The 16,703-nt window shown below is 37.2% G+C and overlaps 1 protein-coding gene across 2 annotated transcripts in view; it reads right to left on the reverse strand.

The window, feature by feature from the left end:
• The window catches only part of LOC101606456 (LIM domain containing preferred translocation partner in lipoma), a 681,167-nt gene that overhangs the window by 108,887 nt on the left and 555,577 nt on the right, over positions 1-16,703 (reverse strand). The gene's annotated exons all lie outside the window — the stretch shown is intronic.

The following is a 16,703-nucleotide window of genomic DNA, read 5'->3' on the forward strand; positions in this document are numbered from 1 at the left end:
TCTCCTATGGAGCCTCACTATACAGACTCACTATAACACCTACCTAGTAGTTCTAGTCTTGTCCCCTTGGTCCATGAAACAAGTCCCATCTCTTGCACTTGATACAGTCAAACACACTACAATTCAGTCATAATTGTCTCTCAGACTCGACTTAGTTAAAATCTCTTTACAACTTCAGTCATTCCACATCCTCTGGGATTGTGATTCTCTTTATGGCCCTGTTTGTCCCTGTCTGCCCAGGGTTTTGCAAAGCCACAGTATTCCTAAATTGATTAAGGGGACATCAGACACATATATGTATGCTGGGTTAGACTATTCAAACACATTCAGTTTTCAATAATGAAACAATATACTTTAAGACAAAATTTTTGCACTTAGGATAGAGCACTTGCTCAGCACAAATTCATGTACTAGGCCATGAATTCAATCTCTAGAACTACAAAATAAAATTAAAATAAAGAAAAGAATTTTTATGAATCAGAGGCACTATGCTATTACAATCTATATCATGGGATGCTTCATCCAGAGGCACAAAGCTTGAGTCCTTACAGACTATCTCTACTATGTAAAAACAACAAGAACAGCACTAATAAGTAATCACAGGCCCCTGGGCACAGTAACAACAAAGTTCAGGCTTTTACATGTAAATTGTAGCAAACTTAGCTTTACAGATGTTAGACATTTTTCCTAAGTTTTTCTAATAATAATTAATTTCATATCAAAACCTTTATGTACATCCTGTCATTATTACTATTTTACAGATGGGAAAAGTGATCACAAAATATGTTTAACTAACTTCAAGCCCAAGTATCCTAGCTTGAGCAGCCAACCATGCTGCTGTAACGCTGCTTCTGAGTTCTACACACCCGAATCCACACAGACCCTAAGTTACGGAGCACTGTGGAGTGACTTCTCATTGCAGGCGGATTTTAGCACTTAATCATGGTGGAGTGACAACTGTGTCACACTCAAAATGTGGAGGGTTACATGTTTCACTGTGGAAGGAAAGAGGTAAATATATTTTTAATTCTCTTTGGTTGCATTTGGCACCTGGCAAGGATTTCTCTGCCGGTAATAGGATTGCAGCATTTTTTTTTAAAATAACCTACAGATTATCATGAATGAACCCTACAAAGACTGAAACTCTTTGAAAATGAACTGCTTCTGCTACAGATTATTATAAAATCTCAATATTATATTCTTGACATTGAGTAAAAATAAATTTTGTGGCTGGTTTGACAAAATTTCAACCTAGTTATGTTAAAATTCAATTATCTTCTGTTTATAGTAGTAAATCAACATCTTTCGTTTGGTACTTTTTGTGATTATTCTGAAAACAAAACAATAGTAATTAGTCCCCATCAACTTAATTGGTTTGGTATAAAGGTCACTATGGTCTATTTGAAAATGATGCTATAATTCTGAGAATTTCACTCACCAATTAATTTTTCATTATAGAAAACATACTGGAGACTAGGAGAAATGTATCTTATCTGTATGAACAATAATTAAGAATATACTGGATTCCTATGATTATTGATGATGTTATAATATAAGTTTATTAGATCCAAGTCAACAAAGTTATTTTTCTATGTCATTATTCCTTATTTGTGTATATCAAAAAGTATCCTTAATAGGATATTGGGAATCTTCTTATATCTATAGCTTACATTTTTCCAAATCTAAATGATTTTGGTGGAAAAGTATCAACTATCAGCCATGATGGCCAGGTAGGTAGTCGAGGAAGCAGTTTTGATCTAGACCATGAATATTCAAAGTATGTGCTGAATGTAGTGAAGAGCTTGAGTCTATATGGCTTATGGAGAGTTTGCCAGTTATACAGAGAATCTAGGAGTAAACTTTTATCTAGTTTAAAGGGAAAGGTTTGGTCTGGGAATAGAAACTTTATGTTTTTAACCATTCAATAGACAATCCAAGGGTCCTTGTCTTTGTCCAGCACTACATGCAGTTTGCATTTGTGTGGCATGCTGAAGCTGATTAGGTTTTTAGTGCCTTCAGTAGCCATTCTGAGATGATATGCATAGAACAATCCATGGAAAATGTATGGCATTTTGCAAAAAAAAAAAAGTGCTACAAAAATATGGAAGGAACTTTCTTTCTTCCAAATACAAAGTGGCTGATGCTACTTATACAAGACCTGCATAGTAGGAGGAAAAATGATGACATTGAAATAGAAGAAAGACTCATTGGAAAGAAGATGGGATTCAGTGGAGGAGAGATTTAGGAGAGGGGAGAGTGAGGGTAGTGGGAAGGGGTTATGATCATATTGCATAGTCTACATGTACAGAGGATGTCAATAACAAGGTTTTTACAAAACAAATGTGGAAGGAAAATCATAACTCAGAGGGCTTTATAAAGGTTTTATAGGGAAACAGGTATTCAAATTTTACCTTAAAATTGAATTTTATAGGTAGAGATAGAGTAAAAAATATTCTATTTTTTTCTACCAAGGGAATCAATGACTATAGCATACTGGTTACAGAGCACAGAATTACCTGGAGATGACATGACACATTATTTTTTTCTTCTTAGCTATGAAAACAAATGGGTTCTATTCTCAAAAACAATTTTTTCTTTTATTTTTTTGGCAAATATTCTTCCAGAATGGGTCAGCCTAATGTGTTGGACTCAGACATGACCAGTGTCACTGCCTCCTTATTTTTCCTTTCCTTGGAATAAATTGGGGACACTGGCCTCAAGGGCAGCCAGTCTGGCACCTTAAAAGTCACAAGCACAGAAAAAAATAGTGATGAGCAAAAGTTAAAAAATAGCTTTAAACACCAGCAGTAGGGGAAAGGTGGCCAAATACTCCTTTTCTACATTAAGAAAAACATTGAAACTATTAATTTTAGAGAAGAATTCAGAATGGAAAGAAAGCTATTCAGGCATCGTGTATACTTGCTTTCAGAGGAATTTATACTACACATTACGGAAAGCACCCACAATGAAATTGTATATCTTTTAGACAAGTGTTTCAGCATTTTGCACAGGAAAAACCAAAATCATGGTATCCTGCTTCAAGGCATCAGAGCATGAAGGAAGCAGTCCTCCAAGCACCTCTCAGCTCAGATAATATGAAGAACCAGAGACAGAGGACCAGAAAGCCTGCAGATTCTGTCTGCAAATGAGCTCTCACAAACCACATACAGCAGTATCTTCATTTAAAAATCCCAGTCTCCACAACTGTAAAGACATAAATCCCTGTTCTTTATGAATTATATAGTCTCAGTTATTCTGTTACAGCAGCACAAAATAGACTATAACAATGTGTGTCTAAGAAAATATTTCTGTCTTATAGCTTCTGCCTCCATAGGGGATACAAATGTAAATCATAGACTCAAGAGAGAAAAATGATAGTTATATCTACAATTATCCTTTAGGATTTCTAATATAGGAAGATTGATAGTAATATAGCAATTATAATGGCTTTTCATAATTTTCATACTCTCATTTGAATTATACAATAACTAAAAGCTAAATAAGACAGTAGCCCCCCACCTTTTAACAAAAACATTAACATAGGCATAACCGCGTGCATGTGTTGAGAAGTAGGTAGTAAAACAGATTTTCACGTCAGTCCACAAGACCTACACACAAGCTGTGGTGGTTGGATCCAGGTGTCTCCCATAAATTTAGGTGTTCTGAATGCTAGGTAACAAGCTGATGGAGATTTGGGAATTAGCGCCTCCTGAAGGGAGTGTATTGTTGGGGTGGGCTTATGGACATTATAGCCAGTTTCCCCTTGCCAGAGTTTGGCACACTCTTCTGTTGTTATTGTCCACCTTATGTTGGCCAGGGGGTGATGTCCACTTTCTGCTCATGCCATCCTGGAGCTTCCCCCTTGAGCCTGTAAGCCAAAATAAACCTCTTTTTTCCCCACAAGCTGCTCTTGATTGGGTAATTTCTACCAGCAGTGGGAACCTGACTGTAACACAAGGTATTGGACCAGTGTGAGAAAAAACCTCAAATGATATTACCACCTCAGGAGGCAAATTAATCATATTTACACTAGTGTTTATTCATTTAGAGCCAAATATCTCAGAATGCACTACTGAGAGGATTTCAATGGTCCTATCATATTTAGAAAATTCATTTCGTAAAGGGGTATTCAATCTTTTGATATTATTATATGATGTTATTATCTACAAATATGTTGGCTGCAATCATAGCTATCTTGGAACACATGGTCCATAGGTTACAGGTTGGACATGCATGATCTAGTCCAGTCTTATTTATAGATTCAAAGAGACTAAAAGCAAGAGATAGTGACTTGATTAAAATCCTATGGCAGAGTCAGGATCTAAATTCAGGCTTGTGGCATTCAATGTGTCATTCCTCAAGCTACAGTGTGTTATGCCATATATTCACCTCTTTCTACTAGCAGGATGCCATTACTTGGGCATATGTTATATATGTTTCCCTCCATACAATGGTAATATTACATTGTGGGCAGAAATATTATGTGGGAGATTTCATTGTCTACAGGATAGCTCCTACATGATTCCATACCGAGGTAAACAACATTCTAATTGAAACTGTTCCATTTCTCTCTGAAACTCCGTAGAATGCTATGAGCTTGTACATCTGTTGTGTTCTGAAAACTGAATGGACTGCAGCAGGATGAGTGGTAGTAGGTTGTGCACAGTTACTTCTAGGACACGCCTTTAATCCCAGCACACGGGAGGCAGAGGTAGGAGGATCGCTGAGAGTTCGAGGCCACCCTGAGACTACATAGTGAATTCCAGGTCAGCCTGGACCAGAATGAGACACTACCTCGAAAAATCAAAATAAATAAATAAATAAATAAAAGACAAGAAGGTTCTAGTCCTCATTTGGCCTTTTCTGGTGTGGACAGACTGTTTTACATGCTGGTATCATGTGTTATTATATTGATTTGATAGAAAACATATGATTTTGCTTTCTTTTTAAAAAATGACTATAAAGTACATGAGATGTTAATTTCACGGACAGAAGAATTGAGTTTTGATCTTAGAGGTACCACATATATGACCTGTGACCTTGGGCAAACTAATAATCCATTGGAGCCATATACAGATGAGGAATAGTAATCTTAGTCATAGAGACCTAAGTGTTTTACTGGGAAGAATATGATTTCATATATATATAATATGACATTCCTCCAAGATGTGTTGCTGTAAATGAAAGCTTTTATTATCAACAGGGAGATGGATCCCAGGCATGAAAGGGTGGAATGTACATGTATATCTAGAGATTCCATTCTGGGACCACACTGTAAGGAATTTATATGCAAAATATACAAGCAGAATGTAGGACTTATATAAGTGGATAGATTGTAAGGAGATAAGGGTCTTACAAATACTGAAAATGCCTTTTTAAATTCCTAGGGGAGTGGATAGTTACATACCATGCACAAGTGACATGATGGTACTACATCAGAACTCAAAGAGACCCTGGCGCATGGAACCTTAGGCCCTCAGGCCATTCCCCTCAAGCATCTCTTTGGAACCTTCTCTGCTGAACTGCCAGCTGCATCTGACTCCACCTTCAGCACTTGCTTAGCAACGCTGAGCTCTCCAAGCTCTGAAGTGACGTCCAGGGAACAGTTATTAATATACATATGTGTTCACACAGTATGTGAAAATATGCAAGATTGAGAGAGATTAGAGTATGACTTTGAGGTAATACTTCCCACCAGGACTGTGCTCCTGGAAACAACTCCAACCGCCCCCCCACACTGTGTGTGTGTGTGTGTGTGTGTGTGTGTGTGTGTGTGTGTGTGAAGAAGCTTACATAGTCATCTGCTATCACTTACCAGAATGTTTGGGATAAAAATGGTGTCAATTTTAAGGAAAGACGCTTCTCAATTTTCTTTGTTAACATTTGAATAAAACATGAGAAGGTTTCTACTTCTTCCCTCTCCTCTTTCATTCAGAGATTAAGTCCCTTTACAATTTTGCGTGTGTAAGAGAAAACAGCCACCCTTTTATGCCATCTGCAGATGGACAGAGCCACTGGGTTTTTAAAGTACATAATCTTAAATTACATGTTTTTTTAAAAAAGTTTTTTTTTTTTTTTGTAAGTACATACAAAGAGAAGGGAGACAGAGAGAATAGGTGTGGTAGGGCCTCCAGCCACTGCATACGAACTCTAGATATATGCACCTGTTTGTTCATCAGGCTTTTTATGGGTACTGAGGAATCAAACCCTGTTCATTAGATTTTGCAGGCAAGCACCATAACAGCTGAGCCATCTCTTCAGATCAAATGTTTAAATTACATTCTAATGAAACCACTTGCACTCATAATTTATAAGCTGAAGACAAATGCTTTGTAAAATGAAGACAGAAAGAAATCACCAGTGATGACAGACCCAAAGACCACCAGAGAGACAGCAGCAGCAGAAGAATCATAGAAGATTCTATAGGAAGAACTTGCCTTGATTCATAGGAGCCATGTCTGGACCATCTGAAACTTTGGAAAAATGGGAAATTTCCTACTCAGCCATGTATTTGGGCTCACCACATCTCTATTTTTCTTTAATAAAATATTCTGAGTAAGATGCTTTTCTAAGGATGTTAGCAGTCTTCAGCAGTAAAAAAAAAAAAAAAAAAAAAAAATTAAGGCTAAATTTTATCAAATGACCACATAAACTAAGTTAAGGCTGACTAATGTTGAGATTCCACTAAATGGTGATTTCTTGACACATTTTACAGTGAAACACTGTAAAAGTTATGAAATAACAGAAGAAAACATGGATATAGTCATGTTCTATCTATGTTAGGAGAGTGTTTTTGAGCAGTTTCTCTTCTACTAGTTTCTATGTTGAGGCTATCATCTTGAACAAACACATTTAATTTTTACAAGATAACTACTACCCATGTGCCCAGTAACTACTGAAGGAATTAAGGCTTTTCCCTTACTGTTAGGTTTTTAGGGAGTTCTGAGAAACCATGAAAATGTACAGAAACTACATAAAAGAGAAACGACTCATGGGTTCATGTATCACTATATGATATCTAAAGTCTCATCTTAGGCAAGGAGTGGAAAGTTGAAGGTGTTTAGCAAAAACTTGGACAATAAACAGCTTGATATTATCAGCACTCTGCTAAGTTCAAAGAAGACAGAGTTACAACAAATACAGCTTGCTTTATTTTTGCAACAGAACTGCACACATATTGGTGGCCATACTACTAATTAACCTGTAGTATGTTCTTTTCATCTATTTTGTGCGCTTTTCTTCTTCTAGTTGCAACATGTTGGGGTTATTTTTTCTTTTACCATCTGGAACATATTCAAATTATTCTCTTATAGGCACTAGAGAGAGGATAGCACAAATGATTAAGGGACTGGGGGCGGGGACTGACTTATGCAGAATGATTAAAAAAGCTTCATATTATATACATAGATAGGCTGAATGATGGCTAAGGAGTGCCACGATGATGGTGTGTAAATATTTGAAAGGTGTAAACCCGAAGGAATGACTTAGCTTGCTGCAGGTGGTACAACTGGGAGTGATGGTGTGTCTCACAGAAAAGTGAAAATGTTTGTTAAAGAAAAAACTTAAGAGCTTCAGATACTCTCCATGGGAGATGGAAAAACTGACAATGAAGGAGAGTTACAGGAGCAAAGAGATAGGACTCAGGAGACATGAGCTGGCTGTTTTCTTACTACCTTAGGTCTTGGCTCCCTCTTCCGTAAATTAACGTGTCTGCCAAAGAGTGGTGGGATGATGAATCCCAAGACTGGGGCAGGTTCTTCTAGGTTCTGGCACAGGAATAAGAAAGGGAAGAAGAAGGAAGCTCCCTGGTGACCCCTGCATTGCTGTCATCTCCATGCCATCACTTCCTCAGAATTCTAATTTCTGAGGCATTTTTACCACAGCAAAGTTTCTATAAAAAAATTATTGACTTAGGGATGGGGAGATGGCTCATTTAGGAAAGCACTTGCCATGCTAGTTTGATGACCTAAATTCAGAATTTCAGTACCCATGTGTGGTGGTTTCATTCAGGTGTGCTCCATAAACTTAGGTGTTCTGAATGCTAGGTTCCCAGCTGATGGATATTTGGGAATTAATGCCTCCTGGAGGGAGTGTATTGTTGGGGGCAGGCTTATGGGTGTTATAGCCAGTTTTCCAGTATTTGGCACATTCTCCCATTCTTATTGTCCACCTGATGTTGGCCAGGTGGTGATGTCCACCCTCTTCTCATGCCATCATTTTCCCTGCCATCATGGAGCTTCCCCCTCGAGCCTGTAAGCCAAAGAAAAACATTTATTTTTCCCCCCAAGATGCTCTTGGTTGGGTGATTTCCACCAGCAATGCAAACCTGACTGCAATACCATGTAAATGTCAGGTTTGTGGGTCTTATGATAATGTAGCGTAAACTTTCAAATAAACAAGTATCACGTGGTCACTCTATGGACGAGGCACCCTGAGCCAAATGTAAAGGTGTCTGGGGCCTGCAAATTTTTCCCCTACTGCACAGGGGCACATATCATTACAGCATAATGAAAACCTTCTCCTGGTAGACCAGTTGACAGAAAGCTAGAAAAAGCTGCACTGCATACAGCCTTATGGAAGACAGAAGCCATCAATGGTGAAAGCAGTGGACATTGCAAGCCTCAAGTTTGGCCAGCCAGGCCAAATGAGCCAAAAGGTGAAATAGTGGCATGTCTGTTATGGAAGAAATTAACTGCTCTCTAATTGGACCAGAGACCTGCCTTTGAGAAGGAATACATGCTCAGTACTGAAAACCTAATTAAAAGCCTATGGTGGGGGAGGTCATGAGCATTAAGAATGTAATACCTGCTCTTGTCTGGCTAAATGCGTAATTTTTGCTCATCAAATTGCCATATAAGCACTTTACTTAATATTCATACCCATATATTAATGCTACTGTCACTTTTGGTTACAAAAGCTTCTCTATTCAGATAGTGGTAACCTCTTAGATGACCCAGAAAGCACCACAGTGCTGAGAAGATGTGATGGAGGAATGTTCAGCACTAAAACATCTCTATCACACCTTCCAAGGCTCAGGGTCCATTGTGGAATATGTGACAAATAATTTAAGACTTGAAGGAAGGGTAGGACTGCATACAATACAATTGACCAGACAGAAATTGGCCTTGATTTCCATGACCTCATAGTGCCTAGCACTATCTTCACAAGAGCCTCATAATAGGAGGAAAAGATGATGACATCAAAATAAAAGAGAGACTAATGGAGAGAGGGAGGGGATATAATGGACTGTAAATCTGTGAAGAGGAAAATAAGGGAGTGGAGGAATTATGTTTGATTTTCTGTAAGTATGGATGCTATCAATAAAAAGGAAAAATAATAATAAAATAACTATAGAATAACATATCAAAGGTTATTATTAAACCACACAGAAAGAACTTGAGAGTCATGTAAGAGTACAATTCTTTCTAAGAATAGGTTTGAGTTGGGGAAAGGCTGCTGATCAGATAAGACTTAAGAAGGAAAATAGTGGCATCATACTATGAAAACCACATAGAAAATTTATCAGGAAGAGAGTGGAAAGCATTCTAACAAATGGTGAGATGAGTAAGACCCAGGGGCACAAAGCTCAACAGGGGGAGAAAAAATAATTTTTCAAGTTCTTATAATGTACATAGAATAATTTGGAAAGTTTGCATAATGATATTTCATTTAGGTAAATGATGTAAATCTGCTAGATATATGTAAGCAAGCTTAAACCATTTGGAGAAGCCAAAAAATTAAAAAAAAAACATTCTGTACTCACATTGTTTAATGAATGCCTTTGAGCTCAACTCAAAACAATGTATAGAGAGTACATTATGACATTTTTTCCTATGGCTCATTCCAAACACACAACTGACAAACCTCCTTCATGTATACTTTGTTCATATTTCAAAAAAATGGAGAAATACACTTTATGTTGTCTGTTTATATTAAAAATTTTGAGACACAATCCATGTGAATAAATGTCTATTAAAAACATGTCTATTTAAAGCAAATATTTTGATCATTTTAAATTAATTTACCTCAGACTGTTGCACCTACCACTGTCATCAAATTCAAGAACATTTCTTTCATTCTAAAAGTTTTCTTGTACCTTGCTATAGCCATTCCTTGCCACTTTCAGCAAACTGCTATTTGCTTTTATTCAATATGGATTACTACTTTTCCAGGATTTTTATTAGATTAGAATTATAAAATATATTCAACTTGTGGGGGAGATAGCAGAATTGTACCTTTAGTTTGTTATCCACTATGATCTTTATACAGGTTTTCTATATTGTGAATATTGTTAGTTCATTGTCTTATTACAGATGAGCCTTACTTTATTATATAAATATGACACAATTTCTCTTTTCACCATCAAATGGAGTCTGATCATTGACTATGCACAAGTCTGCAGGGAAAAGAACATTTTTCATTTGTTATGAATCAACATTTATAAACAGAAATGCTAGGTCATATGTTGAATATATGTATGGCTTTTATAGACACTACCAAACTGTTTTCTAAAGGTCTTGTTCCATTTTACAACCTCCCTAGTGGCACAGGGAATTTCAGCTTCTCCACTTCCTAGTTCATACTTGGTAATGTCAATGCTTTCAATCTCAGAAGCTCTAATTCATGCAGTGGTACCTTGTGCAGCTTTAGTAATATTAACACTACAGATATTGAACAATTTTCATTTGAGTATTAGTTTAATCCCATATAATTATTGACAGGGGGGAGAATGAATGAATATGAATGGGCATACCAGGGCCTCCACCCACTGCAAACAAACTCCAGAGGCATGTGCCACCATGTGCGTATGGCTTACATAGGTTCTGCAGAATTGAACTTGGGTCTTTAGGCTTTGCAGGCAAGTGCCTTAACTGCTAAGCTATCTCTCCAGCCTGGATTATAGTTTCTTTTGAAAGATGTCTAAATATTGTCTGATTTTAAGTTGTACACTTTGTCTTTTCTATCTCTGTACTTTTTGGATATAAGGCCTCCGTCAGATACACATATCTTATACATGGTATTCTCCTCCTATATGGCTGGATATTTCATTCTTCAATGGTTTCTTTGAAATAAAACGTTTTAGAAATGTGTTTTTTTTTATGACAGTCTCATTACATAGCCTATGCTGTCAGAGAAAGTTTCAATAGTCCTCCTGGGACCCAAGTTCCTGGAATTACAGGCATGTGCCACCCTAATGTTTACAATGTTTATGAAACTGAATTTAAAATTTTTCTTTCATGGAAGTTTTGTAGATTCTTTAAGACAATTTTGCCTAACCTGAATGTAAGAGTTTTCTGTTTTCTTGAAGAAATATTATAGTTGTAGCTTTTATGTTAGCTTTTATCCTAAATATAAATATATATATATATATATATATATATATATATATATATATATATATATATATAAGAATTTTATGATGAAAAGTACAAACCATTACTGAGAGAAATAAAATGAAGCTTTAAATACAAGGAGAGATATATCTTGTGTATGTTTTAGAGGACAATATTTTGAAGGCTACTTCTCTCCAGTCTGAATTTAGTGAGCATTATAAGGCTAGTGGGATTTATTGGTATAAATTAGCGACCCAATTTTACAATGTAAATAAATGCAGAAGAGGCCAACCTATTCTGAAAAGAACAATAATCCTGGACAACTTTGTGTATTTAGTTTCTGCTTAGTTAAAACAACAACAACAAACCCAAAAACAATGTTTGAGATAGAAAGTGCTGCCTAAATTTGCCTTGACCTTGAGATTCTTTTGCTAATCTCTTAAGTAGCTGGGGTATTAACCATCAGATCCAGTTTTCTGGAGAACTAAAACTACCTGAGGTAAATATTTATCTCAAGGCAGCAATAACAGAGGCAGGGGGTATTGACTAGCACAAGGATATGCAGAAATATGAAATTTTTAAATTAAGTTATATAATATATATCTCCAAAAGGACATTTGTGTATGACTTGTGAGATTAATGTTGGGCCTCAAATCTGTTTATTTGCTAAAAATAACCATGTATGGTCAAGGAAACTGAGACTAGGCAGAGGATCAGCAAACAGATTTTACATTTTACCAAGAGATCAGAATTAGTGCTTGGTTTCTGATATTCAACAAACACAAACAAAACAACCCACACAATTTTTCCTGGTGTGGGAAATATGACAGTTTGCAATTAACATGAATTAAACTGAAAAGTATTTAATTATGATGAAGTCATCTCTCATGGATTACTCCAAAAGGTATGACTTTTACAACCTGCTGAGTACATCAATTAGGGTTAACTGTGTGATCCCAACCTGAACACTAAAAAGACTTTAAATGGTCTTTATCCTATGAGCTCAGGCTTGTTTCTCATTCATAATTTATTTTGCCTGAAGATTTTAAACTAAGCTATAAGATCCTAAATAAGAAGTATTCCTTATAAAACAACATACTTCACTAATGAAGTGAATATACTTTTTAATACAGTGGAATAAAATATTCATAATGGATTAATGTGGAAGGACAGGCACACACTTAAATGTAATATTTTTTCATTAAAATTAATGGAGGACACTGGACTTGGATAATCATGCTCTAACAGAAAATATGAATGTAGCAGCAAATAATGCCAATTATTGTCTTGTAGGCCTAAAATGTAGGTGAGACCACTCTGAAATCCATAGATGGATGCATTTACTCATTGTTGTTATTTTGAGAGATAAAACTTCAGAGCCCCCTAGTCAAGAGAGTAACTATTACAAAAGCTTCAATTAGTGAACTAGGACACCAGCATAAACAGCTTTATGGCACCTGTATTAATATTTATATTAGCTCTCATTTTAAGAACCTGGGTTTTTCACCCTCATTGGGTCTGCTAGTACATGTGGCGGTATATTGTTGCGTTGGTATGGATAATGTCACTGAGGATTTTTGTAGATACTCAGCTTGGAAAGTATGATACTTCGAAGGGATGTTGTCCAATGTTCAAGAGTTTATTAAAGCGCGTAACTTAGATCTCCAGCAGCCTGGCTGGAGGAGGAGTCACTGTGGGAGGATCCTGGGGTCCAGCCCTAAGGTGTTACTGGGCCTGGATCTGAATTCTAGCCTAAGGAATACAGTGCTGGTGTTCTGCCTGGGATCCCTGCTGTTTGGATGCTTGCTTTTGTTCTTGCTTTTGGTGTTAGATTTCCTCTTCTTCACCACTATGGGAACTTCTCTCCTGGATCTGTAAGCCTGAAATAAATTCCATCCCTCCTATACTGTGTATAGTATAGGCAGAGGATCAGCAAACAGATTTTACATTTTACTAAGAGATCAGAATTAGTGCTTGGTTTCTGATATTCAACAAACACAAATGGAGGTTCATCCCAGCAACGTGCAACAGAAAGAAAATTTTATTTTATTTTTAGAAACCTAACTTTTGTGGGCTGAAGAGATGGCTTAACAGTTAAGGGGCTTCTGTGAAGGCTAAGGACCAATGTTAGATTTCCCATTGCCCACATAAGCCAGATGCACAAGGTGGCACAGGTGTCAGGATTTGGTTCATATTGGCTGGAGGCTCAAGCATGCCTATTCTCTCTAACTGCATCTTTCTTTCTTTCTTTCCTTCTTTCTTTCTTTCTTTCTTTCTTTCTTTCTTTCTTTCTTTCTTTCTTTCTTTCTTTCTCTCTCTCTCTCTCTGTCAAATAAATAAATAAATAAATAAATAAATAAATAAATAAATAAATTACATAAAACAACTAATTTTTAATTATCTACAATCTACTGATGATGGCCAATAAGTGACATTTACTTTCATGAAATATAAGATGCATAAATCCTATAAAGTAGATTTCAGAGATGGTTAAAAAATTGTACTGTTCTCATTAAAGTTGTGTTATCATTATCATGCAAATGAAAGGGCTCATTCCAATTTTGGCTAGTAGCAGGAGACAAAGATTGGATGATGGCAGCTAGAAGAGCCACTGCAAATGCTGTTCTTCAGCAGGTTCACAGACAGCGCTGTGACTAATGCTCCCAGCTCTATGAATGCTGTCTCTGTAAAGTAACAGAACAGCATCTTCAATTATCAGCTCAGTGTACTTCTTTATCAGTCCCTCTTCAGGCTTTCCATCATTTCTTCTCTTGAGGAATTTTGTTTTAATTTAGCATTTGAAATGAAAAGCCCTCTGTGTCAGAAACAGAAACAATGATCTTCTAAGAACTATAAAGTCTCTGGAGTTCTTTCTCACCTGCCCCATTTTTCCGATCTCTAGGTTTAGCTATGTCAACAGTCTTGATATTGAACATCAAGTTTCACCAGTGAAGATCTACTTTACCAGCCAAAACATGTCTCAAATGCTGTCATCTGCAAGGAGAACTTATTTGGTCCTTTCCCTCCTGTGCCCTCCTTCCCTTGGCTGACTTTCCTTCTTTAAAGCTATTGTTACTGCTGAGGAATCTGCAGAGTCACTAAAAAGGTCTACCCTGGGCTGGAGAGATAGCTCAGCATTTAAAGTGCTTGCCTGCAAAGCCTAATGACCTGGGTTAGATTCCCTAGTACCCATATGAAGGCAGATGCACAAAGAGGCACATGAATCTGGACTTTGTTTGCAGTGGCTGGAGGCCCTGAGGTACCCATTCTCTCTTGGTCTCTCTTCTCTGTATCTCTGTCCACTTGCAAATAAATAATAATATTTAAAAATAGAAATAAAAGGTCTATCCTTATCATCTGGACAGAAGACTCCATGGAACTCGTATGCTACAAAAGGTTATATCCCAATCATGAGAAGTAAACCATCTATTCAAGATACTGGACGAGGGCTATATTTATATTCCAGGACTGCTGAAATAAAAGTACACAAGTCATGAGCATAATGAGCAAGTCACAGTAAAAACTGTATAGCACAATGAAAGGGAATGCATGGAGGAGAAGGGGGTCCAATCAACCATGATATTTCTTTTAAATGCTTTGTTTTTAAAAATATTTTATCTTTGGGCTGGAGAGATGGCTTAGCGGTTAAGCGCTTGCCTGTGAAGCCTAAGGACCCCGGTTCGAGGCTCGGTTCCACAGGTCCCACGTTAGCCAGATGCACAAGGGGGCGCATGCGTCTGGAGTTCGTTTGCAGAGGCTGGAAGCCCTGGTGCACCCATTCTCTCTCTCCCTCTATCTGTCTTTCTCTCTGTGTCTGTCGCTCTCAAATAAATAAATAAAAATTAAAAAAAAATTTATCTTTATTTATTTATTTGACAGAGAAAGAGGGGGAGGAGGGACAGAATGGGCACGCCAGGCCTCCAGCCACTGCAAACAAACTCCAGATGTGCTCACCCCCTTGTGCATCTGACTAATGTGGGTCCTGGGGAATTGAACCTCGGTTCTATGGCTTTGTAGGCAAACACCTTAACCGCTAAGCCATACTTTAGCCCCAAACCAAGACACTTTCATATTCATCTGCAATATATAAAACAGACTGGAGCAACTTAGGTAGGATAAGCCGCATCCTAGAATAAGGTAATGTGCAGCTATAGAGGAGAGACTATACTGTGGGGCATTTAAACCACACACAGTTTTTCAAGCTAAGAGCCTCCAAATATGCTGGCTATAATTACAGCCTGATTCACATGATTTAAAAAGGTAGATCTAGGTACACTAACACATTTTCCAAGGCTACTAAACATTCCAAAAGTCTATTTACTGTATACTCAACAATAAACCACAGCTGAAGTCAGCCAATACCAAGTCTTACACTGCAGTGGTATCTAAGACTGATTAAGACCATAAAGAACACACTGGATTATCTATCTCTTCTAAGTCATAGGTCAGGGTGTAGATGGTACAAGTAGCTTTTTAGTAAGGAAGGGTGATTGGTTGGGGAGGCCTTCTTGAAATTCATCCACAAGAAGTTTAATCTGGGTGCTAACCTTGTGTCAGAGTTGGCACACCTATGGAAACATTAGGTACAAAGGAGTCTTTGGTCAAATACTGGCTCACGGACTCTGTCCTAGCAAAAGAAATGCCAAGTCTTGTTTTAGAGTGACAACCAAAACTAGATTCCAGGTCTTTCTCCCAACACTCAATTCACAGTTCATGTGCTTACCCCACTTACAGCCTTAGAGTCTTTCTTCCTGCTTCTTTCATGTATTCCTACTTTGTAAAACATGTATGTATTGTGTACGCAAAATATTTTATAGTTAAAGGAAAATAATGAGAAATAAGAATCACACTGTCTGGTTATTGAATGTTCATCTTTCAAAGTTTTCTTAGAATTTCTCTGTTTACACAAGTTCGATCATAGTGAATACATAAATTCAACCATCTCCCAGAAAGGTATTTTCATAAATCACTTAAATTATTCAAATATAGTAATTTTTATTTCCCATAATCTCATCACTTGGTTGGTGGTAGTTTGATTCAGGGTATCCCCCATAAACTTATATGTTCTGAATGTCATGTCCCCAGCTGATGGCAATTTGGGAATTAAACCCTCTTGAAGACAGTGTTTTGTTGGGGGTGGGCTTATGGTTGTTATAGCCTACTTCCTCTTGCTAGTCTTCAGCATACTGTTGCTTTGTCTGATGTTGGCCAGGAGGTGATGTGCATCCTCTGCTCATGCCATAATTTCCCCATGCTATCACTGAGTTTCCTATTTAGTCTGTAAGCCAAACTAAGCCTTTTATTCCCCCATAATATGCTTTTGGTTGGGTGTTTTCTGCCAGCAATGTGAACCTGACTACAAAAGGGTTT

This window comes from Jaculus jaculus, chromosome 5 (genome assembly GCF_020740685.1).
Source record: "Jaculus jaculus isolate mJacJac1 chromosome 5, mJacJac1.mat.Y.cur, whole genome shotgun sequence".
Taxonomy (NCBI): Eukaryota; Metazoa; Chordata; class Mammalia; order Rodentia; family Dipodidae; genus Jaculus; species Jaculus jaculus.